Below are 21,933 nucleotides of genomic sequence, written 5' to 3'. Positions count from 1 at the left end.
TGAGTGACTTTCAGAGATGGGAAGTAACGAAGTACAAATACTTCATTACTGTACTCAAGTAGATTTTTCTGATATTTTTACTGCACTTTACTACTTATTTTTATGGCGACTTTTTACTTCTACTCCTTACATTTTTACACAAATATCTGTACTTTCTACTTCTTACATTTTAAAAAATTGGCTCGTTACTTTAGTTTTAAATCATTTCAATGGAGTTACCGTTATTATTTTTCACATCATCAATACCAAATTCAGTCTAATTGGATGGGAATCTACGTTGCATTTGACGCACCACTACAAGATGAATCGACAGATTCGGCGGTATTCATTGGTGGCAAATCATTGCAGCTTGGTGGCGGTGGCGTTAGCATAGTAGCATGGACGACGAGATGATTGAAAATGAACACAACGGAGATCTAGTCCTATTGGCAGACATCCATTTAAAATGTAGGCAACGGCATGAAAAAAGTGGTTTCTACTTTTACTTTTATACTTTAAGTAAATTTACAAGCCTGTACTTTGTTACTTTTACTTGAGTAAAGAAGTTTAATCAGTACTTCCACTTTTACCAGAGTATTTTTTAACACAAGTATCTGTACTTTTACTCAAGTAAGGAAAGTGAGTACTTTTGCCATCTCTGGTGACTTTTTTAAAACAAAATATACTTTAAGAAATAGTTGCTCTTCATTTTACTTCTTGCTTTTACTTGAATAACAATATAATGAGGTATAACCACTCTTACTTGAGTAAAATGTCTTACTACTCTATCCGCCATTGTCAGTCACTCCACTCAGTAACGAAGAAGCTTGTTTTGAAACAAAAATGCGATACACATACACACACCAACAGTTTATTTTAAGTCAGAGCTATTTTTTGCACCTGAACTTCATTTGTTTAATGTTATTTTCCATTGGCTTCGTCTGCCTTGTTATTCGGAGGTTGAGTAGAAATACTGTAAACAGTTTACGGTATGTTGATACTGGACATTACTAACACTAATCTAACCTATAAACATTTTGTAAGTTTTATAACAAGAAAATCATAAATATTCAGAAGTGTTTTCCTTCTGCTTAAAATGTTGTTGTTGTTGTTATATTATGTTTACGGATATATCTAAATATATCTCTCTCTGTTTATACATATCTATTGAATGTAGCTTTACACAACATTCAGTCATTCACACCGAACTCACACACTGATGGTGGCAAGCTACAATGTAGCCACAGCTGCCCTGGGGCTCACTGACAGAAACATGGCTGCCATACAGTCTCTCAGACCACCATCATGGCAATGGGGGTAAAGTGTCTTGCCCAAGGACACAACGACACTGAAAGCCGGAGCCAAGGCTTGAACCATCAACCCTTTGAACTCCTACATCCAATGGCACTGTCGACCGACTAGAGTCTGCTAAAAGATATGGGGGTTGAAATTGTGCAGTTCTACTTAAAACAGCTGCCGTCAGCTTCGGAGCTTTGCTGGTTGCCGCGGTCCTCTCAAGTTCGTCACATTTTCTTTTAAATTACGCATTAAATCTGTGAATGGGCCATATGGTGATGCTTAAAAGTATAAGGTTCTCACCTCAAATGGTCTTAAAACATAGTTTTATTGAACAACAGCAACAGAAAAGAGAACATTTAACTTAGTACTCTGAGCTCTGTGAGTTAAGAAGATGGACCGCCAAGCCAACCAATGAGCAGAGGTTGACTCTCTAGGACACACCCCCTCCTCATTTGCATAATAAGACAGAAATGCATAGAGAAATGTAAAAAGGGCAGAGAGAAATGTAAAAAGGGCAGAGAGAAATAAACAGCGGCGAAGAAATAACTAAGGTAAAAAAATACAGAGGAAGAATAAAACAGACAAAAATATTATAACATGCACATAAATAAATACTTAAAAATATAAGTAATTAAAAAATAAAGTTGAAGAATATAAAGGACAGAAAAATAAATAAGGTAAATATTACAAAGGCAAATAAATAAAGAAGCTAATTAAGAGTTATATACATTTATGTCTCACATTTTTGTTATTTCTGTATTTATTTTTAAATATGGCAGAGTTGGTCCTTCATACTGGTCATTTTAATAGGCTGGACCCTTATCTAGAATCTTTGATGATGAGGCCCTTAGTTGAGTTATTTCATGGTTGGCTACTTTTTACTTTTATATGAGTAATATAGCTTACTTGAGTACAATTTCTGGGTACTTTACCTATTTCTGTATTTAGCAAAATTCATCTTCCCATCAGCACTGACCAGATTTCTGGTGCCTGCTAAAAAAGCATCCCGTGAAGGAATGCTGCCACAGTTTTATGGTAAGAAGCTTTTAGTGGTGCAATAATAATAATAATTGAACTTATTGAAATCACACTGGAGAAATGTACCTCTGCATTTAACCCATCCCCTTGGGAAGCAGTGAGCTGCCATTGTGCGGCACACAGGGAGCAGTGTGGGATTAAGGTTGTTGAGGCAGCCAGAGTGCAGGCTGCAGGGGTCAAACCGGGTACTTGCAACCTTCTCAGAGCATAAATGCACTGCTCTAACACACTAGGCCAACACTCAACCACAATAGTCATTTTAATCTTATTTTTCCATAAATATAAAAAAAAATACTTTTAGGTTAAGTGGTTGGTCATTTCTTAGTTATGTTTGCAATTTTTTTGTAAGCTTACAATTTCTATATTGTTCTATGACACAGAATAAAGCAGACTTTCAAATATGCAACACTTCTGATTTTTTTATATATTCTTTTTTCAGATTCTTCTTCAGACAAAATGATCTACTACAAGGATCTCAGTGCGTAGGTGAAATATGGGCTTTATGTAGAGGGTAAGGATCTGCCATTATGGCCTAATTTCCACCCTTAAATCAAAGATATTATTCAAAATGTTAAACTGCTAGAACACCAGTGTAAATGCCTACAGTTAGGTAAGCTGTATATATCGGTATCTGTATATCACCATCTGTTGAAAAACAGAGCAAAAAGCAGCCCCCGAATTGTCATGCTTGATTAAACTTTGCAGCTGCTCTCATTTTGAAACTACAGCTGGCTGAGGACATCAAAAATGATGTTTACAGGATTCAAGGTGTCTTTCTAACCAAAGAATACTACATTTATTATTCTTCACAGCATGCTGCAGGGCTTTCTGCTGCCAGTGGTTCCGAGTTTGTCCATAAAAAAGGATGGTATATCGAAGAACTAAATTTTAACCATTCATTACCCTTAATGGACTATAAGTTGCCAGAAACATGGACAATTTTGCTCTCCTCTACAGTCTGCACCAGAGCTGAGCAGCTCCTTTAAATTGAGACTTTTACACCCGGTTTGTAAAAAGGAGTGCTAACACAGGTCATTCATACCTGCTGCAACCAGACTCTACAATGTGACACTACAAATAACTTGTGCAACATATAATGTGCAATTACTATTTGATACTCTATGCAATAACCTGTTTCTCTATATCTGACACCCAGTGCAATAATTATACACTCACCGGCCTCTTTATTAGGTACCCCATGCTAGTAACGGGTTGGACCCCCTTTAGCCTTCAGAACTGCCTCAGTTCTTCGTGGCATAGATTCAACAAGGTGCTGGAAGCATTCCTCAGGGAGTTTGGTCCATATTGACATGATGGCATCACACAGTTGCCGCAGATTTGTCGGCTGCACATCCATGATGCGAATCTCCCGTTCCACCACATCCCAAAGATGCTCTATTGGATTGAGATCTGGTGACTGTGGAGGCCATTTGAGTACAGTGAACTCATTGTCATGTTCAAGAAACCAGTCTGAGATGATTCCAGCTTTATGACATGGCGCATTATCCTGCTGAAAGTAGCCATCAGAAGTTGGGTACATTGTGGTCATAAAGGGATGGACATGGTCAGCAACAATACTCAGGTGGGCTGTGGCGTTGCAACAATGCTCAATTGGTACCAAGGGGCCCAAAGAGTGCCAAGAAAATATTCCCCACACCATGACACCACCACCACCAGCCTGAACCGTTGATACAAGGCAGGATGGATCCATGCCTTCATGTTGTAGACGCCAAATTCTGACCCTACCATCCGAATGTCGCAGCAGAAATCGAGACTCATCAGACCAGGCAACGTTTTTCCAATCTTCTATTGTCCAATTTCGATGAGCTTGTGCAAATTGTAGCCTCAGTTTCCTGTTCTTAGCTGAAAGGAGTGGCACCCGGTGTGGTCTTCTGCTGCTGTAGCCCATCTGCCTCAAAGTTGGACGTACTGTGCGTTCAGAGATGCTCTTCTGCCCACCTTGGTTGTAACGGGTGGTTATTTGAGTCACTGTTGCCCTTCTATCAGCTCGAACCAGTCTGGCCATTCTCCTCGGACCTCTGGCATCAACAAGGCATTTCCGCCCACAGAACTGCCGCTCACTGGATGTTTTTTCTTTTTCGGACCATTCTCTGTAAACCCTAGAGATGGTTGTGCGTGAAAATCCCAGTAGATCAGCAGTTTCTGAAATACTCAGACCAGCCCTTCTGGCACCAACAATCATGCCACGTTCAAAGTCACTCAAATCACCTTTCTTCCCCATACTGATGCTCGGTTTGAACTGCAGGAGATTGTCTTGACCATTTCTACATGCCTAAATGCACTGAGTTGCCGCCATGTGATTGGCTGCTTAGAAATGAAGTGTTAACGAGCAGTTGGACAGGTATGCCTAATAAAGTGGCCGGTGAGTGTATATATAAATATCAATCTATATAAATACCAATATTATCAGCCTGAGCAATAACCCTCGATAATGACCCTACTATTAAAAAAAGAGCTGCCATATGTGGATTCGCTGTATATACTGCATACATCCCATGCACTTTTTTCTTCCTTTGGTATCTTCTTCTTCTTTAACTATTTGAGCTGATGTAACAAGTAAATTTCTTCATTGTCAGATCAAATATAGTCAATGAAGCAATCAATCTTACCAGCAGGATAATAATTGTGACTCTTAGAAGAATTTGCTTATAAATAGGGCTGATGCAGAAAAAAAATCCAAATTATTCCAACATTTAGACATATGATCAGTGGAAGTGAATCTTTAAATGCAGTTTGTGCTCAACCTGCTGTCAATGTAACTGACATTTCCATCTGATTATCTTGCCTCATGAATGGGGGGAAAGACATGGATTTGATTTTATTTATAGTAGATTTATTCAACTAATACTGACAAATATTAGAAAAGTTATTGGCATCCTGCTGAAAATAAAAACTAAGTTAAAGATGGCTGTTATATGGAATACAAAGCTAACTGTTTCACATTCTGTGGTAATTTGTTAGAAAATGCAATGAGATAAAGGTGGGGGAAAAGTGCTGATTTTCCCGAATTCCCCAGCTGACAGTTAGATTAGAGACCATGCATGAATAACATTTTAGAAAGCCTCTAAACTATGTTTTTTTTTCAGAGGTTCATACTTAGTCATGGCTTGTATCAGCTACTGATTTTGCATCAGGGAAACCCAGAGTTTGAAATGTGGAAAAGGTTTTTCTCTCCTATCTGCTCTCTGGGCCCACTCTTCCTCTTTCTAAATCCATCACATGAGTGTTGGCTTTGAACTCACCACTGAAGGAGGTTGTCCCTAATACCCAAGCAAAAAGCTACTGCAACTTTTACAGCAACCCACAGGGCCCAAATAAATATAGTAGCCCTATTCTGCCACCTGTTGGTGGTAGGGAGAAATACTTCACAGAAGTAGATTTTATATTAAATGTAGTTAATACCTCATCTTGTCACTTTTCTGTGCAAAAACAATTTAATTTTATGGCTGTGTATAAAAGTCCTGACATTCCTTTCAGACAATGTTTAGTTTTTAATGTCTCCTCATGAAAGTTACATTACTTACATAAATCTACAAACAGAAGATTGTAATGGGTAAAGCGTGGGATCAAATCAATAGAATAAACTGAGATCATAAGAGCTTCAGTGATGTAAGAAACTCTTACCGTCTGCTCTTTTCAACCAATAATTCTTACAAAACTGTGCGATTGCTGGGCATTGAACCCAGGTCAGGTACCAGGAAGGGAGCTATGCCTACCACTTTACCATCATCACTGCACATTGCATTTTGATCTATTATGTGAAACAAGGGGAAGCCACAAGCTTGGAAAATTTGATCTTGAGCTAAATCATTCTCATTGCAGTCTTCCAGGCTTTTACTTGTTTGATGCACCTTTCATATTTTGAATTTATTTGGATATATGAAGGTTTATATGAAGCCTAAGGTGAATTCACTGTAGAAAAATGAGAAATATGGGGAGCATGGTTATTGAGAGATGCATATGCAATGACAACTTTCATTGCTTTTAATAGCTTGATACCAAAGTTTTCCAAGATTTCAAAGGTGGCAATACAATGACAGAATTTCATGTGTACAGTACAGACTTTTATGATTTGAATTTACATCAAAAAGGCTTATAAATTTTTTAAACTTTTTTAAAGGCTGGGGACAACTTTTATGAGATTCCAAATATACAGCTATTGATCTGATTGCTTCGGCCAACATTTTTTCCCCCTCTGTCACTGTTTTTTCAGTTGTAGATTTTTAACATCAACATACAGCCCTTGGCAGGTATTTATAGTCATTGCAGGTTTACTCTGTAATCCAAGATTTTCATTCTCTCTTTAGACTCACCTGTAAAGCTTATACTCATACATGCAAAAACATACATTGCATCTAGTACTAGTGACGTATCTATTCTAGGTGTCTTCGTGGTTATATTCAAGGCCAATGAAGGCTGTGTTTATTGAATTTTTTTTAATGAATACAAATGGCTCAAGATCAATTTGTCCAAACTAGGGACTTGCCTTTTTTTCAGATCATACCTGTTTTGAGCAATGTCTGAGCAATGGTGGTATCGTGGTGAGCAGTAGTTGAAAACAGCAGTTTACATCAAAATAGAAATTTTTACAACACAGAATGTGTACTCCACGATAGTAGCTTGATGTTCTCTATTCACACTTATATGCCAAGTTTATACTCACAGAAAAGATACATGATTTGCCACAAGATCAATTTGTCCAAACGTGGGGCTTGCCTTTGTCTCAGGTGATACCTATTTTCAGAAGTATCTGAGCGATGGTGGTATAGTGGTGAGCATAGCTGCCTTCCAAGCAGTTGACCTGGGTTCGATTCCCAGCCATCGCAATGTCTTGTTGCTGTTAATTGTTGACAACAGCAATTTAGATCAAAATAGAAATTGTCACAACACCGAATGTGTAATCCACGATAGTAGCTTGATGTTCTCTATTCACACTTACATGCCAAGTTTATACTCACAGAAAACATACATTGCATCTGGTACTAGTGACGTGTTTATTGTAGGTGTCTTCTAGCTGCTTTGCTGTGGTTGTACTCAAGGCCAACGCAGGCTGTTTTTATAGAAAGGTGAACTACTTGGACACAGAGTTACTTGGAATGGGCACTAATGGGTAATTTTAAAACTCTCCCAGCTTATTCCTATCCATTATCCATCAGAGTCTTCTGATTCCCATTATTATTGTTATATGTAATGGGGTTGCACATTACCAGTCAGCAGAATACAAAAAAATGCTGAAGTCATACTTGAGAAACTCAGTAGAGACATGTTTTTACTGTTGAAATTTCAATGTATGCTTTGGCCACCCGTGGCATTAGTGGATCATGGGATGGATGCTGTAGACTGGAGCTAAATTGCTGGCCCTAGAGGAATTCTTAGTTTGTGTTTCAAGGGACTTGCAAATCAAAAGTTGACCAAAAAAGACAGGAATATGTGTAGGCCAGAATAATTGAGCTTGATAAATGGATTTTAAGCCATTGGAGATTTAGTTCTCTGGAAAATGAAAAACAAGACCATTAATTGATTGTATTTGGCTTGTTTCCAAAACAATCCAACCTATGCAATGTAACTCAAACAACTGAAACCCTAAAGTCCCTAATGGGAAACAGTGATTTGCCACAAGATCAATTTGTCCAAACGTGGGGCTTGCCTTTGTCTCAGGTGATACCTATTTTCAGAAGTATCTGAGCGATGGTGGTATAGTGGTGAGCATAGCTGCCTTCCAAGCAGTTGACCTGGGTTCGATTCCCAGCCATCGCAATGTCTTGTTGCTGTTAATTGTTGACAACAGCAATTTAGATCAAAATAGAAATTGTCACAACACCGAATGTGTAATCCACGATAGTAGCTTGATGTTCTCTATTCACACTTACATGCCAAGTTTATACTCACAGAAAACATACATTGCATCTGGTACTAGTGACGTGTTTATTGTAGGTGTCTTCTAGCTGCTTTGCTGTGGTTGTACTCAAGGCCAACGCAGGCTGTTTTTATAGAAAGGTGAACTACTTGGACACAGAGTTACTTGGAATGGGCACTAATGGGTAATTTTAAAACTCTCCCAGCTTATTCCTATCCATTATCCATCAGAGTCTTCTGATTCCCATTATTATTGTTATATGTAATGGGGTTGCACATTACCAGTCAGCAGAATACAAAAAAATGCTGAAGTCATACTTGAGAAACTCAGTAGAGACATGTTTTTACTGTTGAAATTTCAATGTATGCTTTGGCCACCCGTGGCATTAGTGGATCATGGGATGGATGCTGTAGACTGGAGCTAAATTGCTGGCTCTAGAGGAATTCTTAGTTTGTGTTTCAAGGGACTTGCAAATCAAAAGTTGACCAAAAAAGACAGGAATATGTGTAGGCCAGAATAATTGAGCTTGATAAATCTTAGCTGCCTGTAGCCAAACTGTTGGGCCAAGTTGGATTTTAAGCCATTGGAGATTTAGTTCTCTGGAAAATGAAAAACAAGACCATTAATTGATTGTATTTGGCTTGTTTCCAAAACAATCCAACCTATGCAATGTAACTCAAACAACTGAAACCCTAAAGTCCCTAATGGGAAACAGTGATTTGCCACAAGATCAATTTGTCCAAACGTGGGGCTTGCCTTTGTCTCAGGTGATACCTATTTTCAGAAGTATCTGAGCGATGGTGGTATAGTGGTGAGCATAGCTGCCTTCCAAGCAGTTGACCTGGGTTCGATTCCCAGCCATCGCAATGTCTTGTTGCTGTTAATTGTTGACAACAGCAATTTAGATCAAAATAGAAATTGTCACAACACCGAATGTGTAATCCACGATAGTAGCTTGATGTTCTCTATTCACACTTACATGCCAAGTTTATACTCACAGAAAACATACATTGCATCTGGTACTAGTGACGTGTTTATTGTAGGTGTCTTCTAGCTGTTAGCAGTGAGCATTACCAGTCAGCAGAATACAGAAAAATGCTGAAGTCATACTTGAGAAAATCCGTAGAGACTTGTTTTTACTGTGGAAATTTCAATGTATGCTTTGGCCACCCGTGGCATTAGTGGATCATGGGATGTACAGGTGCTGGTCATAAAATTAGAATATCATGAAAAAGTAGATTGATTTCAGTAATTCCATTTAAAAAGTGAAACTTTTATATTATATTCATACATTACATACAAACTCATATATTTCAGATGTTTATTTTGTTTAATTTTGATGATTACAAATGACAACAAATGAAAATCTCATATTCATCATATCAGAAAATTAGAATATTGTGAAAAGGTTCAAAATTGATGGCCCCTGGTGCCACACTCTAATCAGCTAATTAACTCAAACCACCTGCAAAAGCCTTTAAATGGTCTTTCAGTCTAGTTCTATAGGCTACACAATCATGGGGAAGACTGCTGACTTGACAGTTGTCCAAAAGACGACCATCGACACCTTGCACAAGGAGGGCAAGACACAAAAGGTCATCGCTAAAGAGGCTGGCTGTTCACCGAGCTCAGTGTCCAAGCACATTAATAGAGAGGCGAAGGGAAGGAAAAGATGTGGTCGAAAAAAGTGTACAAGCAAGAGAGATAACCGCACCCTGGAGAGGATTGTGAAACAAAACCCATTCAAAAATGTGGGGGAGATTCACAAAGAGTGGACTGCAGCTGGAGTGAGTGCTTCAAGAACCACCACACACAGACGTATGAAAGACATGGGTTTCTGCTGTCGCATTCCTTGTGTCAAGCCACTCTTGAACCACAGACAGCGTCAGAAGCGTCTTGCCTGGGCTAAAGAGAAACAGGACTGGACTGCTGGTGAGTGGTCCAAAGTCATGTTCTCTGATGAAAGTAAATTTTGCATTTCCTTTGGAAATCAAGGTCCCAGAGTCTGGAGGAAAAGAAGAGAGGCACTTCATCCACGTTGCTTGAAGTCCAGTGTAAAGTTTCCACAGTCAGTGATGGTTTGGGGTGCCATGTCATCTGCTGGTGTTGGTCCATTGTGTTTTCTGAGGTCCAGGGTCAACGCAGCCACATACCAGGAAGTTTTAGAGCACTTCATGCTTCCTGCAGCTGACCAACTTTTTGGAGATGCAGATTTCATTTTCCAACAGGACTTGGCACCTGCACACAGTGCCAAAGCTACCAGTACCTGGTTGAAGGACCATGGTATCCCTGTTCTTAATTGGCCAGCAAACTCTCCTGACCTTAACCCCATAGAAAATCTATGGGGTATTGTGAAGAAGAAGATGCAATACACCAGACCCAACAATTCAGAAGAGCTAAAAGCCACTATTAGAGCAACCTGGGCTATCATAACACCTGAGCAGTGCCACAGACTGATCGACTCCATGCCACGCCGCATTGCTGCAGTAATACAGGCCAAAGGAGGCCCAACTAAATACTGAGTGCTGTACATGCTCATACTTTTCATGTTCATGCTTTTCAGTTGGCCAACATTTCTATAAATCCTTTGTTTTTATTGGTCTTCAGTAATATTCTAATTTTCTGATATGATGAATTTGAGATTTTCATTTGTTGTCATTTGTAATCATCAAAATTAAACAAAATAAACATCTGAAATATATGAGTTTGTATGTAATGTATGAATATAATATACAAGTTTCACTTTTTAAATGGAATTACTGAAATCAATCTACTTTTTCATGATATTCTAATTTTATGACCAGCACCTGTACTATCGTGGATTACACATTCGGTGTTGTGACAATTTCTATTTTGATCTGAATTGCTGTTGTCAACAATTAAGAGCAACAAGACATTGCGATGGCTGGGAATCGAACCCAGGTCAACTGCTTGGAAGGCAGCTATGCTCACCACTATACCACCATCGCTCAGATACATCTGAAAATAGGCATCATCTGAGACAAAGGCAAGCCCCACCTTTTGGACAAATTGATCTTGTGGTAAATCATTGTTTCCCATTAGGGACTTCAGGGTTCCAGTTGTTTGAGTTACATTGCATAGGTTGGATTGTTTTGGAAACAATCCAAATACAATCAATTAATGGTCTTGTTTTTCATTTTCCAGAGAACTAAATCTCCAATGGCTTAAAATCCAACATGGCCCAACAGTTTGGCTACAGGCAGCTAAGATTTATCAAGCTTATCGCGCTCAATTATTCTGGCCTACACATATTCCTGTCTTTTTTGGTCAACTTTTGATTTGCAAGTCCCTTGAAACACAAACTAAGAATTCCTCTAGGGCCAGCACTTTAGCTCCAGTCTACAACATACATCCCATGATCCACTAATGCCACGGGTGGCCAAAGCATACATTGAAATTTCCACAGTAAAAACAAGTCTCTACAGATTTTCTCAAGTATGACTTCAGCATTTTTCTGTATTCTGCTGACTGGTAATGCTAACTGCTAACAGCTAGAAGACACCTACCATAAACACGTCACGAGTATCAGATGCGAAGTATGTTTTGTGCGAGTGTGAACTTGGCATGTAAGTGTGGTAGAGAACGTCAATCTACTATAGTGGAGTACACATTCTGTGTTGTGACAATTTCTATTTTGATCTGAATTGCTGTTGTCAACAATTAACAGCAACAAGACATTGCGATGGCTGGGAATTGAACCCAGGTCAACTGCTTGGAAGGCAGCTATGCTCACCACTATACCACCATCGCTCAGATACATCTGAAAATAGGCATCACCTGAGACAAAGGCAAGCCCCACCTTTTGGACAAATTGATCTTGTGGTAAATCATTGTTTCCCATTAGGGACTTCAGGGTTCCAGTTGTTTGAGTTACATTGCATAGGTTGGATTGTTTTGGAAACAATCCAAATATAATCAATTAATGGTCTTGTTTTTCATTTTCCAGAGAACTAAATCTCCAATGGCTTAAAATCCAACTTGGCCCAACAGTTTGGCTACAGGCAGCTAAGATTTATCAAGCTTATCGCGCTCAATTATTCTGGCCTACACATATTCCTGTCTTTTTTGGTCAACTTTTGATTTGCAAGTCCCTTGAAACACAAACTAAGAATTCCTCTAGGCACTAGAGGAATTCACTTCCAGCACTTTAGCTCCAGTCTACAACATACAGGTGCTGGTCATAAAATTAGAATATCATGAAAAAGTAGATTGATTTCAGTAATTCCATTTAAAAAGTAAAACTTGTATATTATATTCATACATTACATACAAACTCATATATTTCAGATGTTTATTTTGTTTAATTTTGATGATTACAAATGACAACAAATGAAAATCTCAAATTCATCATATCAGAAAATTAGAATATTACTGAAGACCAATAAAAACAAAGGATTTATAGAAATGTTGGCCAACTGAAAAGCATGAACATGAAAAGTATGAGCATGTACAGCACTCAGTATTTAGTTGGGCCTCCTTTGGCCTGTATTACTGCAGCAATGCGGCGTGGCATGGAGTCGATCAGTCTGTGGCACTGCTCAGGTGTTATGATAGCCCAGGTTGCTCTAATAGTGGCTTTTAGCTCTTCTGAATTGTTGGGTCTGGTGTATTGCATCTTCTTCTTCACAATACCCCATAGATTTTCTATGGGGTTAAGGTCAGGAGAGTTTGCTGGCCAATTAAGAACAGGGATACCATGGTCCTTCAACCAGGTACTGGTAGCTTTGGCACTGTGTGCAGGTGCCAAGTCCTGTTGGAAAATGAAATCTGCATCTCCAAAAAGTTGGTCAGCTGCAGGAAGCATGAAGTGCTCTAAAACTTCCTGGTATGTGGCTGCGTTGACCCTGGACCTCAGAAAACACAATGGACCAACACCAGCAGATGACATGGCACCCCAAACCATCACTGACTGTGGAAACTTTACACTGGACTTCAAGCAACGTGGATGAAGTGCCTCTCTTCTTTTCCTCCAGACTCTGGGACCTTGATTTCCAAAGGAAATGCAAAATTTACTTTCATCAGAGAACATGACTTTGGACCACTCACCAGCAGTCCAGTCCTGTTTCTCTTTAGCCCAGGCAAGACGCTTCTGACGCTGTCTGTGGTTCAAGAGTGGCTTGACACAAGGAATGCGACAGCAGAAACCCATGTCTTTCATACGTCTGTGTGTGGTGGTTCTTGAAGCACTCACTCCAGCTGCAGTCCACTCTTTGTGAATCTCCCCCACATTTTTGAATGGGTTTTGTTTCACAATCCTCTCCAGGGTGCGGTTATCTCTCTTGCTTGTACACTTTTTTCGACCACATCTTTTCCTTCCCTTCGCCTCTCTATTAATGTGCTTGGACACTGAGCTCTGTGAACAGCCAGCCTCTTTAGCGATGACCTTTTGTGTCTTGCCCTCCTTGTGCAAGGTGTCGATGGTCGTCTTTTGGACAACTGTCAAGTCAGCAGTCTTCCCCATGATTGTGTAGCCTATAGAACTAGACTGAAAGACCATTTAAAGGCTTTTGCAGGTGGTTTGAGTTAATTAGCTGATTAGAGTGTGGCACCAGGGGCCATCAATTTTGAACCTTTTCACAATATTCTAATTTTCTGATATGATGAATTTGAGATTTTCATTTGTTGTCATTTGTAATCATCAAAATTAAACAAAATAAACATCTGAAATATATGAGTTTGTATGTAATGTATGAATATAATATACAAGTTTCACTTTTTAAATGGAATTAATGAAATCAATCTACTTTTTCATGATATTCTAATTTTATGACCAGCACCTGTAGCTGCTAGCAGTTAGCATTACCAGTCAGCAGAATACAGAAAAATGCTGAAGTCATACTTGAGAAAATCCGTAGAGACTTGTTTTTACTGTGGAAATTTCAATGTATGCTTTGGCCACCCGTGGCATTAGTGGATCATGGGATGTATGTTGTAGACTGGAGCTAAAGTGCTGGCCCTAGAGGAATTCTTAGTTTGTGTTTCAAGGGACTTGCAAATCAAAAGTTGACCAAAAAAGACAGGAATATGTGTAGGCCAGAATAATTGAGCGCGATAAGCTTGATAAATCTTAGCTGCCTGTAGGCAAACTGTTGGGCCAAGTTGGATTTTAAGCCATTGGAGATTTAGTTCTCTGGAAAATGAAAAACAAGACCATTAATTGATTGTATTTGGATTGTTTCCAAAACAATCCAACCTATGCAATGTAACTCAAACAACTGGAACCCTGAAGTCCCTAATGGGAAACAATGATTTACCACAAGATCAATTTGTCCAAAAGGTGGGGCTTGCCTTAGTCTCAGATGATGCCTATTTTCAGATGTATCTGAGTGATGGTGGTATAGTGGTGAGCATAGCTGCCTTCCAAGCAGTTGACCTGGGTTCGATTCCCAGCCATCGCAATGTCTTGTTGCTGTTAATTGTTGACAACAGCAATTCAGATCAAAATAGAAATTGTCACAACACAGAATGTGTACTCCACGATAGTAGATTGACGTTCTCTACCACACTTACATGCCAAGTTCACACTCACACAAAACATACTTTGCATCTGATACTTGTGACGTGTTTATGGTAGGTGTCTGTTATCAGTTAGCATTACCAGTCAGCAGAATACAGAAAAATGATGAAGTCATACTAGAGAAAATCCGTAGAGACTTGTTTTTACTGTGGAAATTTCAATGTATGGTTTGGCCACCCGTGGCATTAGTGGATCATGGGATGTATGTTGTAGACTGGAGCTAAAGTGCTGGCCCTAGAGGAATTCTTAGTTTGTGTTTCAAGGGACTTGCAAATCAAAAGTTGACCAAAAAAGAAAGGAATATGTGTAGGCCGGAATATGTGTAGGCCAGAATAATTGAGCGCGATAAGCTTGATAAATCTTAGCTGCCTGTAGCCAAACTGTTGGGCCAAGTTGGATTTTAAGCCATTGGAGATTTAGTTCTCTGGAAAATGAAAAACAAGACCATTAATTGATTGTATTTGGATTGTTTCCAAAACAATCCAACCTATGCAATGTAAATCAAACAACTGGAACCCTGAAGTCCCTAATGGGAAACAATGATTTACCACAAGATCAATTTGTCCAAAAGGTGGGGCTTGCCTTTGTCTCAGATGATGCCTATTTTCAGATGTATCTGAGCGATGGTGGTATAGTGGTGAGCATAGCTACCTTCCAAGCAGTTGACCTGGGTTCAATTCCCAGCCATCGCAATGTCTTGTTGCTGTTAATTGTTGACAACAGCAATTCAGATCAAAATAGAAATTGTCACAACACAGAATGTGTACTCCACGATAGTAGATTGACGTTCTCTACCACACTTACATGCCAAGTTCACACTCACACAAAACATACTTTGCATCTGATACTTGTGATGTGTTTATGGTAGGTGTCTGTTAGCAGTTAGCATTACCAGTCAGCAGTATACAGAAAAATGATGAAGTCATACTAGAGAAAATCCGTAGAGACTTGTTTTTACTGTGGAAATTTCAATGTATGCTTTGGCCACCCGTGGCATTAGTGGATCATGGGATGTATGTTGTAGACTGGAGCTAAAGTGCTGGCCCTAGAGGAATTCTTAGTTTGTGTTTCAAGGGACTTGCAAATCAAAAGTTGACCAAAAAAGACAGGAATATGTGTAGGCCAGAATAATTGAGCGCGATAAGCTTGATAAATCTTAGCTGCCTGTAGCCAAACTGTTGGGCCAAGTTGGATTTTAAGCCATTGGAGATTTAGTTCTCTGGAAAATGAAAAACAAGACCATTAATTGATTGTATTTGGATTGTTTCCAAAACAATCCAACCTATGCAATGTAACTCAAACAACTGAAACCCTAAAGTCCCTAATGAGAAGCAATGATTTACCACAAGATCAATTTGTCCAAACGTGGGGCTTGCCTTTGTCTCAGATGATACCCATTTTCAGCAGTATGTGAGCGATGGTGGTATAGTGGTGAGCATAGCTGCCTTCCTAGCAGTTGACCTGGGTTCGATTCCCAGCCATCGCAATGTCTTGTTGCTGTTAATTGTTGACAACAGCAATTCAGATCAAAATAGAAATTGTCACAACACAGAATGTGTACTCCACGATAGTAGATTGACGTTCTCTACCACACTTACATGCCAAGTTCACACTCACACAAAACATACTTGTGACGTGTTTATGGTAGGTGTCTGTTAGCAGTTAGCATTACCAGTCAGCAGAATACAGAAAAATGATGAAGTCATACTAGAGAAAATCCGTAGAGACTTGTTTTTACTGTGGAAATTTCAATGTATGCTTTGGCCACCCGTGGCATTAGTGGATCATGGGATGTATGTTGTAGACTGGAGCTAAAGTGCTGGCCCTAGAGGAATTCTTAGTTTGTGTTTCAAGGGACTTGCAAATCAAAAGTTGACCAAAAAAGACAGGAATATGTGTAGGCCAGAATAATTGAGCGCGATAAGCTTGATAAATCTTAGCTGCCTGTAGCCAAACTGTTGGGCCAAGTTGGATTTTAAGCCATTGGAGATTTAGTTCTCTGGAAAATGAAAAACAAGACCATTAATTGATTGTATTTGGATTGTTTCCAAAACAATCCAACCTATGCAATGTAACTCAAACAACTGAAACCCTAAAGTCCCTAATGAGAAGCAATGATTTACCACAAGATCAATTTGTCCAAACGTGGGGCTTGCCTTTGTCTCAGATGATACCCATTTTCAGCAGTATGTGAGCGATGGTGGTATAGTGGTGAGCATAGCTGCCTTCCTAGCAGTTGACCTGGGTTCGATTCCCAGCCATCGCAATGTCTTGTTGCTGTTAATTGTTGACAACAGCAATTCAGATCAAAATAGAAATTGTCACAACACAGAATGTGTACTCCACGATAGTAGATTGACGTTCTCTACCACACTTACATGCCAAGTTCACACTCACACAAAACATACTTGTGACGTGTTTATGGTAGGTGTCTGTTAGCAGTTAGCATTACCAGTCAGCAGAATACAGAAAAATGATGAAGTCATACTAGAGAAAATCCGTAGAGACTTGTTTTTACTGTGGATATTTCAATGTATGCTTTGGCCACCCGTGGCATTAGTGGATCATGGGATGTATGTTGTAGACTGGAGCTAAAGTGCTGGCCCTAGAGGAATTCTTAGTTTGTGTTTCAAGGGACTTGCAAATCAAAAGTTGACCAAAAAAGACAGGAATATGTGTAGGCCAGAATAATTGAGCGCGATAAGCTTGATAAATCTTAGCTGCCTGTAGCCAAACTGTTGGGCCAAGTTGGATTTTAAGCCATTGGAGATTTAGTTCTCTGGAAAATGAAAAACAAGACCATTAATTGATTGTATTTGGATTGTTTCCAAAACAATCCAACCTATGCAATGTAACTCAAACAACTGGAACCCTGAAGTCCCTAATGGGAAACAATGATTTACCACAAGATCAATTTGTCCAAAAGGTGGGGCTTGCCTTTGTCTCAGATGATGCCTATTTTCAGATGTATCTGAGCGATGGTGGTACAGTGGTGAGCATAGCTGCCTTCCAAGCAGTTGACCTGGGTTCGATTCCCAGCCATCGCAATGTCTTGTTGCTGTTAATTGTTGACAACAGCAATTCAGATCAAAATAGAAATTGTCACAACACAGAATGTGTACTCCACGATAGTAGATTGACGTTCTCTACCACACTTACATGCCAAGTTCACACTCACACAAAACATACTTTGCATCTGATACTTGTGATGTGTTTATGGTAGGTGTCTGTTAGCAGTTAGCATTACCAGTCAGCAGAATACAGAAAAATGATGAAGTCATACTAGAGAAAATCCGTAGAGACTTGTTTTTACTGTGGAAATTTCGATGTATGCTTTGGCCACCCGTGGCATTAGTGGATCATGGGATGTATGTTGTAGACTGGAGCTAAAGTGCTGGCCCTAGAGGAATTCTTAGTTTGTGTTTCAATGGACTTGCAAATCAAAAGTTTTTTTGACCAAAAAAAGACCAGGAAATATGTGTAAAGGCCAAGAATTAATTTTGAGGATCGCGATTTTAAGCCCCTTTGAATAAAAAATCCTTTAGCTGCCCCCCCTGTAGCAAAACTGGTTTTGGGCCCAAGTTGGAGAATTTTTTTTAAAAGCCATTGGAGATTTTAAGTTTTTTTCTCTTTTTTGGGGGAAAAAATGAAAAAAACAAGAACCCATTTAATTTGGACAATTTGTATTTTTTTGTGGATTTGTTTTTCCCAAACAATTCCCCCAACCTTATGCACAAAATGTAACTCCCAAACCCAACTGAAAACCCCCTACAGTTTCCCCCCCCCCCCCCTTAATGGAAAAGAACAGCCCAAATGAATTATAACCAAACAAGATCCAAATTTGTTCTCCCCCAAAAACGTGGGGCCTTGCTTTTGGTCCCCCCCCCTCAAGAAATTGAATTTACCCAATTTTTTTCAGCCAGTAACTGTGAGCGATGGTGGGGTATTACAAGGGGCGGTGAGCATAGCTTTGCCCTTCCCCCTAGCGCCAAAAGTTTTGACCCCTGGGGGGTTCCGATTTTTTTCCAGCCATCCGCCAAATTCCTTTGTTGTTTTTTGCTGTTTTTTTTTTTTAAATTGTTGACAACACAATTCAGATCAAAAAAATAGGAAATTGGTCAAACAACACAGACAATGTGGTAACTCCCCCACGATTACAGTAAAAAAGAAGTTTGACCGTTCCCCTCTACCAACACTTTACAATGCCCCAAGGGTTTTTTTTCCCACACTTTCCCACAATAACAACAAACAACATAACTTTTTTTTTGCATCTTGAAAATTACTTGTCTGGCAATGTGTGGGTTTTTATGGTTAAGAGTGGTGGTCCTGGTTTTTTAAGCAGTTTTAGCAATTACACCAGTCAGCAGAAAATTACAAAGAAAAATGAATGAAAGTCATACTAGAGAAAATATCTTTCCCCGTAGAGACCCCTTTGTTTTTTTTTTTCTTTTCTTTTAACTGTCTGGAAATTTCCAAATGTATTGCCCTTTTGGGGCCAACGCCGTGGCAAATTACAGTGGCAATTCAATGGGAAATTTGTTTATGGTTTTTTTTTTGTAAGAACCTGGAGCCCTAAAGTGCCGTTGTCCCCTAGAGAATTCCTTAGGTTTTTTGGGGTGGTCTTTTTCAAGGGACCCTTGCCCAAATCAAAAAGTTTTGGAAACCAAACAAAAAGATACAGAAAATACATGGTGGTCTAAGTGGCCAGAAAAAATAATTTTGGAAAGCCCGCGATAAAGCCTTTGTGATTACATCTTTAGCTGCTGTGCCTTGTAGTCCAAACCCGTTTTTTTTTGGGCCTCACAAAGGTTTTTTTGAATTTTAAGCCATTGGGAAGATTTTTATTTTTACACACGTCTTTTGTTTCTTTTTTCTTCCTCCTGGGAAAATGAAAAACAAGACCTTTAATTGGAACAATTGGGGGGGTATTTTGGATTTTTTGTTTTTTTTTTTCCAAAAAACAATCCAACCTAATTGCAAATGGTTTAACTCCAAAACATTCATGAAAACCCCTAAAAAGGTCCCCTAATGGAGACAAAGGCAAACATAATTCTTTACACAAGAAAACAATTTTTTTTTTTTTGGGTCCCCAAAACGTGGGGCTTGCCTTTTTGTTCCCCCTCAATGATAACCCCATTTTTTTTTTCAGCAAGTAAAAAATGTTGAAACATCGAATGTGGGGTATAGTGGGGGGACAGCATTTAAGCTTTTGCCTTCCCCTAGCCAAAGTTTGAAACAGCCTGGGTTTTTCGATTTCCCCATGCCCATCCGCAAACATGTCCCCCCCCCCCCCCTTGTTTTTGCTTGTTTTTTTAATTTGTTTTTTTTTTGACAACATGCAAATTTCAATCAAAAAAAATAAATAAATTTTTCCCCCCCCACAGAACCTCAGATGTATGTTTACTTCCCACCCGATAAGTTAGAATTTGAAACGATTTCTCTTACCACACTTTTGTACCACATTGCCCAAGTATTTTTCCAACACTCACACAAAACCCCCCACTAACTTCCCCCCCACGCAATCCTTGATTACTTTTTGTGACCCGTTGGTTTATGGTAGGTGGTTTCCTGGGTTTAGCAGTTTTGCCAATTTAAACCAAGTCAGCAAATAAATAACACGAAAATATGCAATGAAGTCCCATACTAGAAGAAAATCCGTAATGAAGTACCCTTTTTTGTTTTTTTTTTTTTTTTAAAAACATGTGGGAAATTTTTTTTTTCCCAATTGTATGCTTTTGGGCCCACCTGGTGGGCCCCCAATTAGTTGAAATCATGTGTGGGTTTTTTTGTTAAAAAAAATGTTTTTTTGTAAGAACCTTGGGAGCTAAATTTGCCTGGCCCCTTAGACGGGGAATTCCCCCCCCCTTTTTTACAGTTTTATTGTCTGTTTTTTTTTTTTTTTTTCAGGGAACTTTTCCCAAATCAAAAGGGGGTATTTTTGGAAACCCAAACAAAAAAAAAAGACCAAGGAAATAAATGTTTTGGGGTAATGGTCCAGAGAAAAAAATGTTGAGCCGCGAATTAACCTTTGATAAAAATCCTTAGCCTGCCGGTATAAGCGCAAGAGAGAACTGGCTTGGGGGTGGTTTTTTGGGGGCCAATGTTGGATCTATTCCGCATAAAATGGGCGGCCGCGGTGAACAAAAGCGAGGGCCTTCGGGCGTCGTTCTTTCGAATTCCGCTACTTTTAGTAGTTTTTTTTTTTTTTTTTTTTCCCTTTACCTGGCCCCTTTTCACCGGACCCTTTTTATCCAAAAACAACTGCAAAACTGGCTTGCTGGTCCCCCCTTACAGCCAAAAAAGGCATGAGCTTTTCTGGGACCCTTTGGAACCAACAATTTATCGTGGGCAAACTTTATCCGCCGATCTCTCCACACACGACCCTTGTCCCCCTTATAGAATCTCCAGAACACCGGAAAGACTGCCCACCCACCTCCCCGGCCGTCGAAAAGTGCACCCGCAGACCCGGGACGAGAAACCGTAAATACCCAAAGGCGGGGGTTATAAACAAAGCGGGCGGAGGACCTAAACGAGCATAGGCTTCCTAAAACAGGCTAACCCACCATTCAAACCCCGGCTCCCCTTTAAAACCCCCGCATTTTTTCACTCGCCAAATGTTTTTTTTTTCGTTCTCGGGGGCCCCAACAAAAATGGGAACCGGAAAATTAGAGGGAAAAACCCCTATCCATCACCAAATTGGGATAAAAGGATTAAATGAAAAACGTTCCCCCTAAATGTCTATATGCACATGTTTTATTTTTTTTCTTGTACCCGAAACATGGAGCCCTAAAAACAAGTAAGCCTGCCCGGACTATTGCCCGAAAATTAATCGCCCACCTTTAAAACTAAACACCGGGAAGGGAAACCCTCCCAACCAAAAACCACCAACCGAGCCCGAACAGGGCCCAGCAGTTTTTTGACCTCATGCACCACGGCCAAAAAAAGACCAGAGATGCGAGTTTTTGTGGTGGGCATTTTTTTTTTATATCAACCAAATAGGGCCCCCTTGGTGGGCCACATAAGACCTTCTGCACGAAAAATAAGTGATATGGTACATAGTGGAAGGAAAAAATAGGAGAAACGTGGGGGGGTGGGAGGGGGTTGGGGGGGGGAAAAATTTCTTTGATTAAGGGTGGTATGAGGAAATAGGGTAGTTGTTTATATGTTGTCAATGAATGAATAAAATGATTTTTTTGTGTTT

At 39.5% G+C, this 21,933-nt stretch overlaps 10 non-coding genes across 10 annotated transcripts; 8 read left to right on the top strand and 2 right to left on the bottom strand.

Annotated features, from left to right (window-relative positions):
- Nucleotides 1-7,091: 7,091 nt before the first annotated feature.
- Nucleotides 7,092-7,163, top strand: trnag-ucc. The gene has a single exon. It is a non-coding gene; the product is annotated as a tRNA-Gly (tRNA).
- Nucleotides 7,164-8,022: 859 nt separating this feature from the next.
- On the top strand, nucleotides 8,023-8,094 carry trnag-ucc. Its single transcript has one exon. It is a non-coding gene; the product is annotated as a tRNA-Gly (tRNA).
- An 894-nt stretch (nucleotides 8,095-8,988) lies between these two features.
- trnag-ucc lies at nucleotides 8,989-9,060 on the top strand. Its single transcript has one exon. It is a non-coding gene; the product is annotated as a tRNA-Gly (tRNA).
- A 2,031-nt stretch (nucleotides 9,061-11,091) lies between these two features.
- On the bottom strand, nucleotides 11,092-11,163 carry trnag-ucc. The gene has a single exon. It is a non-coding gene; the product is annotated as a tRNA-Gly (tRNA).
- Nucleotides 11,164-11,893: 730 nt separating this feature from the next.
- On the bottom strand, nucleotides 11,894-11,965 carry trnag-ucc. Its single transcript has one exon. It is a non-coding gene; the product is annotated as a tRNA-Gly (tRNA).
- Nucleotides 11,966-14,541: 2,576 nt separating this feature from the next.
- Nucleotides 14,542-14,613, top strand: trnag-ucc. Its single transcript has one exon. It is a non-coding gene; the product is annotated as a tRNA-Gly (tRNA).
- Nucleotides 14,614-15,352: 739 nt separating this feature from the next.
- On the top strand, nucleotides 15,353-15,424 carry trnag-ucc. The gene has a single exon. It is a non-coding gene; the product is annotated as a tRNA-Gly (tRNA).
- A 722-nt stretch (nucleotides 15,425-16,146) lies between these two features.
- Nucleotides 16,147-16,218, top strand: trnag-ucc. The gene has a single exon. It is a non-coding gene; the product is annotated as a tRNA-Gly (tRNA).
- Nucleotides 16,219-16,926: 708 nt separating this feature from the next.
- Nucleotides 16,927-16,998, top strand: trnag-ucc. Its single transcript has one exon. It is a non-coding gene; the product is annotated as a tRNA-Gly (tRNA).
- A 709-nt stretch (nucleotides 16,999-17,707) lies between these two features.
- Nucleotides 17,708-17,779, top strand: trnag-ucc. Its single transcript has one exon. It is a non-coding gene; the product is annotated as a tRNA-Gly (tRNA).
- The last annotated feature ends 4,154 nt before the right edge of the window (nucleotides 17,780-21,933 follow it).

This window comes from Cyprinodon tularosa, unplaced genomic scaffold (genome assembly GCF_016077235.1).
Source record: "Cyprinodon tularosa strain WSP-4 unplaced genomic scaffold, ASM1607723v1 ctg456, whole genome shotgun sequence".
NCBI classification, from domain to species: domain Eukaryota; kingdom Metazoa; phylum Chordata; class Actinopteri; order Cyprinodontiformes; family Cyprinodontidae; genus Cyprinodon; species Cyprinodon tularosa.
The sequence above is the reverse complement of the archived record's forward strand: the minus strand, read 5'-3'. Positions and strand labels throughout refer to the sequence as shown.